The sequence below is a fragment of the Panthera tigris genome, chromosome A1 (genome assembly GCF_018350195.1).
Source record: "Panthera tigris isolate Pti1 chromosome A1, P.tigris_Pti1_mat1.1, whole genome shotgun sequence".
Classification (NCBI taxonomy): Eukaryota; Metazoa; Chordata; class Mammalia; order Carnivora; family Felidae; genus Panthera; species Panthera tigris.
The window spans coordinates 39,096,928-39,110,239 of record NC_056660.1 but is presented as its reverse complement, the minus strand read 5'-3'; positions in this window follow the sequence as shown (position 1 = coordinate 39,110,239).

Here is a 13,312-nt window from a genome sequence, read left to right as displayed (position 1 = left end):
TAACTCAGAATTTTTTCTGAGATCTCTTGCAATTTCATTATCTAGTATATTTTTATTACTTTAGGGAGCTAGTGACAATGTAGTCATAAATTATTAACACATAAAAATTATTATTTTAACATGATCATCTTGTGTTTATCATTTGAAATTAGTTGCCATATATGTCACTCATAACTTTGCATTAATCAAAATATTCAGCGATCTAGAATAACTCATCCCTCTGTGTTTGTTGATATGCGTGTATGCATGTGTGTATCAGTTTGGGGAAAGTATACCAGTTATTATGAATTACATTGTGAATATTTTAATTTTAAACACGCAGGTATTATAATTTAAGAATAGTAAAATAAATCACAAAATATTTCTGACTGGTTCAATTTTTGGAGATCTTAAAATGGTCATTTGAAACCTATCTTTACAGCAGTTATTGAACTGATAAGAAACAAGTAAACAGAATTTAATAGGAAAACTTTTATTATTTGCTTCATGTATTCAATTTCTTTAAAAAGTTCAAGCAAGAGGGAAACCTGGGTGGCTCAGTCAGTTAAGTGTCAGACTTTGGTTCAGGTCGTGAACTCATGGTTTGTGAGTTCAAGCCCCATATCAGTCTCTGTACTGACAGTGCGAGCCTACTTGGGATTCTCTCTCACACCCTCTCTCTCTCTCAAAATAAATAAACTCTAAAAATAAATAAATAAAAATAAAATAAAAAATTCAAGCAAGAAAAATCATACTTACGTAAAAGATAAAGCATAATTTTGTTTAAAATTGCCCTAACAACTTCTAAAAAATATATTTCTTTTATCTATAATCATATGATTTCTGTTTTGAATGTTATAAATTCTTTAACTTACAGAAAAAATTGAAAATATTAAAAAAAGAAATCATTTATATCTGAAATAAAGCAGGTATATCTCTATCTTGGTATAATATTTATGTTTACCTAAAAAATAAAAAAACAGGTCTATAAAAATAAAACTCTATTGACTTTCTTAATACATACGTGCCAAACTATGTAATTCTAATAAAAATTTGTTAAAAACATAAGAAGGCCTAATTTACTATATGTGAAGCATCATTTTAACAAAATTATTTGAGAGCTATATGTATTATAAATGCACTAGATATAATATATATGAGGTTTATATGTAAAGCACCATTTTAACAAAATTATTTGAGAGCTATATGTATTATAAATGCACTAGATATAATATATATGAGGTTTATATGTAAAGCACCATTTTAACAAAATTATTTGACAGCTATATATATTATAAATACACTAGATATATATGAGGTATAATGTATATGAGGTATAATTGTAGCTACTAATATGTAATAACTACATATATTTGAAACCATTGTATCTTAGTTATTTAATGAGACGTATGTCAATTCTTTCCTCTGACAGTTACATTTTAGAGAATTTCATGTTTTTTATGCTTCATCATGGATTATAAAGTAGGAAAGATTATAGAGAGTGATTTTATTTCTTTGCAAAGGACAGATAATTTTTTAAAAAGATACTATTTTGTTTATTCCTCTAAATATAATATCATGCACATGTGAAAAAGATTAGCCTAGGGGAAAAAAATTAACCCTGAAAACAAAATGGAAGACAAGGATATGTGCAAAACTGTGATTAACTGTTAAGTGGAATTTGACTATTGATTTAATTGCAACACATTAACTGAGATAAATGTATTAATCATGAATTTACTCTGATGTCATGTACACTGGTCAGGATAGGCTAGCTATGTTATAACAAACAATAACAAATGAATAGAATGTATTTCTCAGTCCCAAACATTCTCAGTCTTCCAGGGGTTATTTTAGCATTTGATGCTGCCTTGGTCTTGGGAACACTTCCTTATAAATATTTCCTTACATGCTTTCATGGGCTGAATCTAGAAAATCAATGATGAGGAATCAGACGCTTCTACCCAGAAGTAAGAGCTATTATTTTGGTTGGTATTCATTGTCAGGAACAAGCTATAGCCTTATTTTAATGGAGAAGGCAAGTTCCATTCTTCCCTGGCCAAGAAGAGGAAGGGAACTAGAATAATGGATTAGCTGAAAAACATTCACTGTGCTATGTTTTAGCAATTATGGTTACATACTTAATTTTGTTGGAGATAGCATACTTACATAAGGATTACAATTTTTAAGTTAAATTTTTAGCTCTGGTGGGTGATTAAAATCATGCACAATATCATGTAAGTTATTCAAAGTAAACATCTCTTGAAAGCTTCGCAACTTCAAAACACAGAGCCTAAAGCTGCATTAAAAAATGTATAAGAAATTTTTTTCCTGCAGATTCCATGTTGATTTATGAAGGCATTAATTTGTCATTTAGTTCTTAAAATGGACTATTAATAATCCTTGACATTCAAAAGATAAATGTCTTTTTCTTTTTTACAATTAAAATCAACCTATGGCATTTTCAAAACTCAGATATATGTTATAGTTAGGAAAAGCGTTTTCCAGGATTTTCTTAGGAAAACATACTTGCAGTAAGGTTAACTCAGTACTTTAAGAAAAGTCAATCAAAAGTGTAATCCAAATGACTTACTATTATTACAGCCCTGAAACTATTGCAAAATAGCCTGATTTAATTAAGTGATAAGGGGAGGATTTAGCATTGCTCCTGAAAAAATCTACAATTTTGAGATAAATACTTTATCATTACTACATATTAATTGAAAATCATTTTTATTTGTGACATTATAAAACTATGCACTTGAGTCAAATGTAAAAAAATATATAATCAGGTGAACCGGTATTAATTTGCAGTGTGAGGCATGATTGTTTCATATTCATATTACAGAAGCTTGTCTATGGTATAAAAGCCAACTGATATTCATGAAGAATATATTAAAGCCAGCTGTCAAATTAACCTTTGCTTCTTTGTAATAGAGCAAAACATCACCAGTTGTGGGAGGAAAGCCTGCTCCTACTTATTCTAAGTTCCCTGAAAGCTCTTATTGACATTGACAATTATCTTTTTCTATTACATTTTGAACTTTTATGCATGAAATAGTTTCTAGTTTTGTGTGACTACAAAGTGTCTGTTTAAGAACAAGTAGTGGTGATTTAGCTGTTCAGAGCTGTTTTTTGATAAATACTGTTGATGCAAAATGAACAAACCTTTTAGAATTTCTAAAAAAAAAAAAAAAGAAGAAGAAGAAGAAGAAAGAAAAGAAAAAGAAGAGAGTTTGAGGACAGCTGCCCAGGGTACACACTCTACACAAAGAAAAGAATGCTCTGGAGAAGGAACGTTTAATACAGGCTTATGTATGTTTTTCGTTTCATGAAGAGTTACAAATCATCATGATGAAGGACGGTTCAGAAAATTACAGACTTTATCTTGTGCTTTTAGTATGTGCAAAGTTGCAGGCTTTAGAGGTGTGGAAATGGAACTTCGGGAGATTTTTTACTCCTATCTTTAGTCTGAACTGTTTCTTTAAGTTATTTGCTAACGAAGCAGGTGCTCAGGGCAGAAATAGAGCCCAAGCCCTGAAGTTTGGTGAAATCCTTTGGAAGCTGATAAAAGTATAGCTTCCTTGGGAGCCCAGGAGCAGGGCCCACAACATTAAAGGTTGAAAATTTCCTTTATCAATATAAACTCAAAATTTGATAGACTCTGTAGTACTCAAATGCCTTAAAACTAATCAACAAAATTGTATTCTACATGTTTTTCATTGGCTATACCAAATGGTACTTTTTTTAATGTTACAATAAAAGAAGAAAAATAAGAGAGGAAGAAAATAATGGTGGCAAGATGAAGGAGAAAAGTTACAGTGGAAATGGAATTTATGAGTTAGCAATGATGTCAACTCTTTTTTCTGTGTTCTATGGGTCAGAAAAATGATCTGTATTAATTAGACCTTAGAAATTAATTATATTGTTTATTATATTAATTCTAAAGTCCATTGAAATTTAAATTTTAATATGTACTGCACTATTAAGCATTTCAAAACATGCATTAGGATTAAAACTTTGCATGTAATTTCTTGGTATGGAATGATTACTAATTTTTTCTGTAGACCATGTAACACATTTTCCTCTTTTTTTATGTATATTCTACAAGTGAGAAATTTGGGATGTTTCAAAGTATCAACTCCTAAACCACTGTATTGAATGTGGTGAAGTTAGTAGATGTTAGAATAAATGAAGAATCAGCTAAAGAAATGAATTATTAATATTATGAAAATTTCTGACAGGTGGTAAAGGCCCTGAGGTTATAAAGATCAATGTGCAGTATAGACATCCTTCAGATGTCAAAATCTTATTCATTCTGGAAACATAAAAATAGGAAAATGTGTATTAAGGGATAAAAAATTCTTTGTTCACATGAAGTTTCTAGAATATATCTTTTACTTAGAGGAGTAAAATACACAAAACATAATCTATATTTTCACATAATTTATCATTTATATTTGATATTTTAAATATATATACTTTATGTTTTCCTCCATTTAAAAATATTTATTCTTATTTCAAAGCATTTTATGTTCAGGTGTAAAAAAAATTATAAAAAGCCCATACCTTCTTAAAATTCCTAAATCTGTGCTTTTACAACGCTAGAATGAATTCATTTCAATAGGATAATCTTAAATAGTTGACATATTTGTAGAAAAATTCCAAATTATAAACAGCATTAGAAACTTTGCTATTGTCAATTTTTCAGTATGGTAGGTATATTAGTAAAATTTGGGTTTTCACATAATTTACTAAAAAGCAATCTAATTTGCAAAACAATAAAAAAAGAATTTAGAAGTTTTTATTAACTGATTATTTTAAGCCTCTTCAATATCTTAAATATTATCTTATTTAGCCCTTTCAATAAGTCCTTGTGTTATTATAATCCCCTCTTAACTCACCTAGCAACAACTATACAAGCCATTTAATATTGTCATTATATTTGCTATTATCTCATTTAGTCCTCACAACATCCTGGTGTGAGGATTGATATCCATTACCCCATCATTGATTGATTGATTTCAGTTCGCATAATATCAAAGATGAGAGGAGAGAGGCACAAAGAGGTTATTTAACTCACCTAATGTCAGCTAATTAACGGCCATATACACTTGGGGCTGTGCTGGGAATGATATTCTTTTGCAAATAATATTCTTCTCTTCAACCCTTAAATAGTCCCTACAGTTTTGTTTGTTTTTTTTTTCAATGTTTATATATTTTTGAGAGAGAGAGAGAGAGAGAGAGAGCAGGGGAGGGGCAGAGAGAGCAGGAAACACAGAATCCGAAGCAAGCTCCAGGCTCCAAGCTGTCAGCACAGAGCCCGATGTGGGGCTCACACTCAAGGAACTAAGGAGATCATGAATGACCTGAACCAAAGTCAGATGCTCAAGCAACTGAGCCACCCAGGTGCCCCACCCCTACAGTTTTCAAAAGCATTTACCTCAATCTTTTTCTCTCTTGTATCCCTCTGTCTTTCCCTTCTCTCCATTCTGCTATGAGAATTTGTTTCTCCTGCAGGTAGCAGTTGAGTTTGATTTTAGCACTACCAGGTTTCCTTAATGACATCGAATACTTGCACATTTTTAGAACAAAGGGTTAAAATTATGGAAAGAGCCTAAATGTCCATCAACTGATGAATGGATAAAGAAATTGTGGTTTATATACACAATGGAGTACTACGTGGCAATGAGAAAGAACGAAATATGGCCCTTTGTAGCAACGTGGATGGAACTGGAGAGTGTGATGCTAAGTGAAATAAGCCATATGGAGAAAGACAGATACCATATTTTTTCACTCTTATGTGGATCCTGAGAAACTTAACAGAAACCCATGGGGGAGGGGAAGGAAAAAAAAAAAAGAGGTTAGAGTGGAAGAGAGCCAAAGCATAAAAGACTCTTAAAAACTGAGAACAAACTGAAGGTTGATGGGGGGTGGGAGGGAGGGGAGGGTGGGTGATGGGTATTGAGGAGGGCACCTTTTGGGATGAGCACTGGGTGTTGTATGGAAACCAATTTGACAATAAATTTCATATATTGAAAAAAAAAAGAACAAAGGGTTAATTAACACAAATCTTCTGAGCTCTGCTCACAGTCTTCGGGTACAAATGTTTAAGAACAACCTTTGCTGTTTGTCGTTATTACCCCCTTCTGAGTGAGGGAGAGACAATATAACTTAAGGTATTTTTTCATAGATATCAGTTTGGCTTTATAAACTGAATACCATGAGCAAAGAAATGAAAGAATGATTTATGAATCTATCCTTATCCGTGACATAGATATTTTAAAATATCATGCTATTTATTGTCTTTAGACTACTCATACAAAAACATATCTGTATCTTCTAAAATTGTCTTCATAAGTAATCATGAATATAAGTTAGGAACAAGAGCCTAACTATGTTGTCCTGGTTTCTGCTGAGAAGTTAGTCCTTAGAACGTAATGGTGGCATTCTAGTCAGGGCCGCTACACTTGGGCTTTTTCCACAGTGAGCAGTAATCAGTATTTCTGAGCAGCTGCTGTGATTTCAGGCTCTCTGATAAAGGTTTCAGTATTTTCAGACTCTGTTCTGATCGAGTCAAGATATCAAGTTTTGTCAAACTGCTGAGATATTTAGAAACTCAGCAATCGGATTCACTAAATAATCCTTTACAATAGCGACAAGACTCCTAGGACACTTTCCTTTTTCAATAGGTTTAGGTGAATCATCTGATTGAGCTTGACCTCTTGTCTTCCTGTACCAGCTAAGACAGATTCCTAATTTAAAAATACCTGGGGAGTAAAATCGGTAGCATCTGGAAGGGAAGGCTTTGTAGCATCTGGAGTGATGAGAGCTTTTGATCCCCATTTCCCTGTAGGTCTCTGACTTTGCAATTACATTTGAAGGACTTTTCTATTGAATAATAGTTCCAGTCAAAGTGATATAATCACAGGCAAACACACGCACATGCACACATACACACGCATGCACACACACAAATTCTAAATGGAGACTGCTTTTCCTTGTTATTTTTCTACAAAAAATAAATGTTATTCCTGGCTTACATAGTTATATCCAGCTTATTTATGGTGCTTTGGCTCTTATTAGGAAGTTCACAAATAATCTTTATCTGATATGTTTTTGAATTTTGTAACACTTGCCAAGGGTGGAACATACCATTATCTAATATATGCAGCTAAAATGCTTTCTGTTAACACCACCAAGCATAGAAGGTGGCCATTCTTTTAATTCTCACAGTTGACTGCATTCATTTCACGATCAGAGAAACAGTTTCTGGAAATTATTGTCATATTTTCACTGAGAAGTAGCCAAGCACAATGATAAAGCAGGGAAAGACAACGGGAACCGCACAGTGTGCCTCAGGGATGGCTTTACTGAGGAGGGGGCATATGAAACAAGACCTGATAAGGATGAAGGAGTCAACCATGCGTGTCTGGGAAAGAAACCATTGAGACAAAGGGAAGAACGAAGACCAAAGACTTGAAGCAGGAGTGTGCCTGACAGGTTTGAGAAACATGGAGACTAGTGTTACTGAGCAGAATGAGCAAGAGGGATAGTAGGAGGCATAGAGAGAGGGAGAGAAACAAAGGCACTGATGTTCCGGGATTCTGCCAGGAGTCTGGCTTTTACTGTGAGAAGATGTTAAGCAGAGGAGGGACATGATCTCACCTACTTTTGAACAGGATCACTCTGACTCTTATGTAAAAAATAGACCGAAGGGATGCAATGGTGAAAAATGAGAAGGATGGTTTAGGAGGTGATCACAGTGACTCAAGCCAAAGATGCTGGACACTTGGCCCAGAGTAGCAGCTGAGGCATTGATAGTACACGCTTGTTGATAGAACCCAGCATTAGCTGTGACTGGATATGATAACCAGCTGAATGTGGGGACACATTCAATAAACAACCACACCAATAAAGGATGATTCAAAGGTTTTTGGCCTGAAAAACTGGAACAATGAGGTTTCCCTTTATAGGAGATAATGCTGTGTTATTCTTAAAATACCTCATCTGTGATAATGGAAACAACACCAAGGAAACTGGTGCTCAAAATTATTTTCCTTCACAAGCCTGCAACGTTCTCTGCAACTTTAGCTATACTTGAGAGTGAGGGATTTTTCTCCAAAGGTCTTATCTTAAAATTGAGGTGTTTCTTGTGTAAGGGATTAATGTAATAACGGGAAAACAGCACCCATTTAACAAATGGAATAAACTGTCAAATTAGTGAGCTGTTATCCATCCAGATTCTGAGGATTTAAACTATAGAAAAATGCACAGAGGATAAGATAAAGGGTGTAGAATTGATATCAGGAAAGCTTTATGCAGTATTAAAAGGCAGTAAATCCTGAAGCTAGGATGAAAGTATTGAAGGCAATTAGAACAGTGGATGAACTGTATAAGATGCATTTTGCCTATATAAGTAATTTACTTTAACTATCACGCTCTCAATCTTTGGTAATTAAAGACTGAAAGTAAAATGAACAACACAACGGAAGCTTATACTTCGTTTCCAAAGTGGATGCCATACTTTGCATGCCAGGTTATTCTTTCATAGGACATTGTTAGACATTTAAATGGTATAGAATAGTCAGAAAAGTGGTTTTATGGGTGGGCACATCAGATTCAAAAACTTATCTTGTTACTATAAGAATTCTAAACAGCTAAGATTATTTTGTTAGTATTTCCATGTGATAAAATGGAAAATATAAAACAGTGTAATTTAGCAATATTTAGTGATAGAGTCAGTTGTACTTACACCTAATGTCAATACATTTATTCCCATTACACCTCTTTTTAAAAATCTCTTGAGTTCTTCAAAACTGAATATAACTGACCATCACATTTGTTTTTGTTTGGTGGGTTTTTTTTTAAGTTTGTTTATTTATTTTGAAAAAGAGGGTGAGTGGGAGAGGGGCAGAGACAGAGGGAGAGAGAGAGAAAATCACAATGTGAGGCTCTAACTCACAAACCCTTAGATCATGACCTGAGCTGAGACCAAGAGTCGGATGCTTAAACGACTGAGCCACCCAGGTGCCTCTGACCATTGCATCTGAATCATTTTCTACACACGGCGTTTATTGTGGTTCCCTTCAAATGTATTACATTTTTGTAGGGCATGTTTTTTTATAAGAATACTTGGGTTACTATTGGATTCTGTACTTTAAATTTTTATTTTATTTGTTTTATTTATGATTTCGCTACAGCTACTATTGATTTAATTATGCATAAGTATCTCCTCTAGCATTGAAGGAATTAGCCCTTTTGGGTGAATTTAACAATTAGTAGTAAATATTACACTTTTGTGTACATGGAAACTCAAGGCATAAATGTATTTTTTCTAACAAAGAACCAAAGATTGGCTACCTTGGAAAAATATAAAGCTAATTCCTCTAGGTTGTCTTTTGCAGCTTTTCTTAAAGTATTCTTTCAAAGAAACATACTTGGGGTGAACTTTTCTACTCCAATTTATTTATTGTTTTGTCCAATTTATTTATTGTTTTGAAATTAAGTTCAATACATACTTTTGAATTGTTTATATACACAAGGCACAGTTTTAGGTATCATGTAACCTTTTGTTAAGGATGCTATTTAATCAAAGGTGTCCATGGTACAAGTAGCACAGATTAGGTGATCACAAGGTCATATTTCTCTTGGATCCAAGGTCAGAAAATAACACTCATGGTATTCTCATCCAAATTCTCTGTGTTACAAACCCACAGACTGAATATAAGATTTTATATGAGAAGACTTCACCCCGTTACATACAGATCCAGCCCTGTTCTCTGACACAGTAATGTTCCATAACAATGTTAAATAATTAAATAATCAGGTCACATCACCACCTTGTGATCTTGAACAAGTAACTGACCGTTTCTCAGCTTTCATTTATTCAGATATAAAAAAGAGAAATTAAAAGACATCCAGGAAATAGAACAGGTGATATATGAATGATATTAAAGGGTTGTATTCCCTAAGTCATTTTTCTAATTTCAGATGAAAACGTTAGAAAAAAATAATTATTTTAAATGTTTATTTATTTATTTTTGAGAAAGAGAGAGAGAGAGAGAGAGAGAGCACACAAGAGCAGGGGAGGAGCAGAGAGAGAGGGAGAGAAAATTCCAAGTAGGCTCTTCACTGTCAGCACAGAGCCCGACACAGGGCTTGAACTAACCATGAGATCATGGCCTCAGCCGAAATCAAGAGTCAGACGCTCAACTGACTGAGCCACTCAGACACCCCAGAAAAAAAGAAGTTAAAAATAAGTTTTAGATACACATTCACATCCAAGACTACCTAACATGAGTTATATTCTTTGCCACTCTGGATTGACCACGTGCTCATCTCTGAGGTTCCTTGGAGCATTACAAGACCTTTGGGCCAATACTGTGGAATATATTCAATAAACATAAATAATGTTCTATAACTGTAGGTCTGTGAGTTGCTTCGGGCACTTCTATAGTACCACCCTGTCAGCATTAGTAACAGTGACTGGACTTTTGATTTGAGCCTGGATTGGTGAAGCCTGAGGGGTTTTGACAGATTAGGCTGGTCATGTAACTGGAATGTGATTACATAACCAGCTTACAAAAGAGATCCCGGCCCCGTGCAGACTTTGGACTTCCTGGTACTGAAGGGCAAACACACGTGCTGAAGGTGGTTGGTGAGGTGCAAACCTGTTTGATGCAGCAGTGCTAAAGATGTCCAAGCCTGCCCCTGAGATCTCAGGACACCTTTTCCAGTGCCAACCTTCTCTTACTGCTCGTGTCCTAAATCCGTTGCTTGAATAGGAAAGTTATTCAATGAGTATGAATATTTTTCAGTATCGTGGGTCATTTTAGAGTAATCAATGCATACTTCATGCAAAAACGGAGGCAGGTAAATCAAGGTAGACGTAAAAATGGAATCCAAGTCAGAAGTGTAGTGGAAGCTAACATTTCTCCATGATCATAGGACATGGTCATAGGTTTTAAAGGCCTGTGATGAGGAATTTAAATGCCTCGTGTATGAGGGCGAGGGGTCTAGGAAACAGGCGCCTTTTAGCTGAAAAGCTCTGGGGCTAAAATTTCCTATAATACCCACAGTCACAAAGCATTGCCTTTTCTAGGAAATTAGAGCTAATAGAATTTATTACGTTTTCCTGGAGAAGTGATAAGAAGGATTGAAGCATGGACCATTCTATGGATAGAAAAACAGTCATTTGCCAGACTGAAACTGTTGTCCTCCCTCCATATTAACACCAGTTTCAGGCTAGCTTCTCTTTATAGTCTCAGGAGATGACTTACAAAATCCAGTTGCTGTATATGTCCTTGTCTATCTCCAAAAGAGAGAGAAAGATAATGTAAGGTACTTTCCTAGAAAAGTGAAAAAAAAAAACAACAACAGCAAAAAAAACCTTATCCAGACACATCTAGGCTGTGAATTGGGTCACATCCCCACCCCCTAGAGCAATTACTGTGACTGCAGAATGAGAATGCATGGATTTGGGTTAGTTTCTTCCAAAGTACACAGGATGCATAGGTGGAGATTTATAGACCAAATGAGGATGATCAAAGTAGAGGGAAGGCAACTACATTTTCTATTTCACTAGGAAGGTTAACAACTAAGCCTTAGAATGGGTACAATGAGCAAAACTTTGCCAGAGGCCTCAGCAAATGTTTCTTAAAATTCTCCTTTATAAGGGAAGTACTTTTTACATTTTTGACGGAAAGGAATAAAGAATATATTTTACATTGCAGCCCAGTATGTATGTATGTATGTATGTATGTATGATTATATATATATAATATTATATATATGTAATATATATATTATATATATATATAATCTGTGTATCTATTATTATCTAAATACTTATAATGAATCAAATAATCAGGAAAAAGACCCTTATTTAAATATATGAGCTTTATTTTCTCTTCTATTTTATTCATTTTTATAATTATGGTTTTAACCAGTAAATTGATGTAATCATATACTAATGGATCTTCCCCCTGAAGTTTGAAAAAGTCTGCATTAGGATGTGGATATATAATATATATATCAAGGATTCTCCATCTTACAATTAGTTCCAAATTTTAATTTCTATAAGAGATAATGTAACTGGCCTAAAGTCAGTTATTATGGCTATGACTTTGGGAACTCACCCCAGGCCACATTGGCTATTCACAGAAGGAGGAAATATATGAGCCCAGCAGCTATTCCTAGAATTTTCTGTTACAATATCGTTTCCACAGGAAATAATTATTTAGTAGCCTGTAAGACACTTCCATTGTATTCCAACATCCCCTCAACTGACCTTGAGCACTACAACTAGTTATAGTTTTTCTTTTTGACAGAGTATCCTTCTATTTCTTAAACATCCTGGACTAAATTGAATATGAAAATTTAGGGGAGCGGTTCTGAATTTACTTGTTCTGTGATTGTGTGTGTGTGTGTGTGTGTGTCTGCTTGTCTGTCTCTCACTGAATTAGGAATTACTCTTTTTGATCACCAAGTTCTACAGCAGGACTTGACATGTGTTATTCTATTTAATCCTCTCTTGGTAACCTGGTGAGGCTGGCATTATTATCTCTAATTTTACAGATCAGCACACAAGGCACAGAGAGTTTAAGGGGGACACCACAGATCACACACCTGGTTAGTGATGAAGCTATGACAGGAATCCAGTTCCAAAAGTTGTATTATTTTACTGTGCTTCTTGGAGCAGTGGGGAAGTGGGGGGGTGGGCAAGAGTGTTACTCAAATTCATGTACTAGTTCAGTGACTTTATTCAGGGAGGAATTAATGGGGTTTCTGTCTTAATCCAGTGTACAAAATCTGGCAAATGTACTGAAAGAAACACTGGAAATCATCCAGTGTGTTTGAAGTACAGAAATGCTATGCCTTATTTTAATTAGAGCAAAAGGCAATATTGTTACTGGGGTTTTTTTGTTTTTATTTTATTTTATTTTATTTTATTTTATTTTATTTTATTTTATTTTTTGGTTTGAAATCAAAGGTCTTCTGTACCTAGTTTTATTCTGTGAAGAGTGTAACATAGAAACAAAGTAAGGGGAAAACACATAGAACATTGTTGTCTTGTTGTTTATAATCATACACTTTTAAATATTAGTGCAGAAAAACAGAAGACATAGCCTTTGGGTAAAACATAGTCAATAAGAATTAGACCTCCTTCCTGTGTAATTATGCAGGTAGTAAAAGTAACCAATTCACACAAATCTCGCTCTCCATGTTTTGCTCCTATATATGCTGAAGTCTGTTTCTATGACTAGTCAGTCAAAGCTTTTAATTAAAAAAAAAATCATTATTTCAGTTCAAGAGCAAGATATGTCAGTGG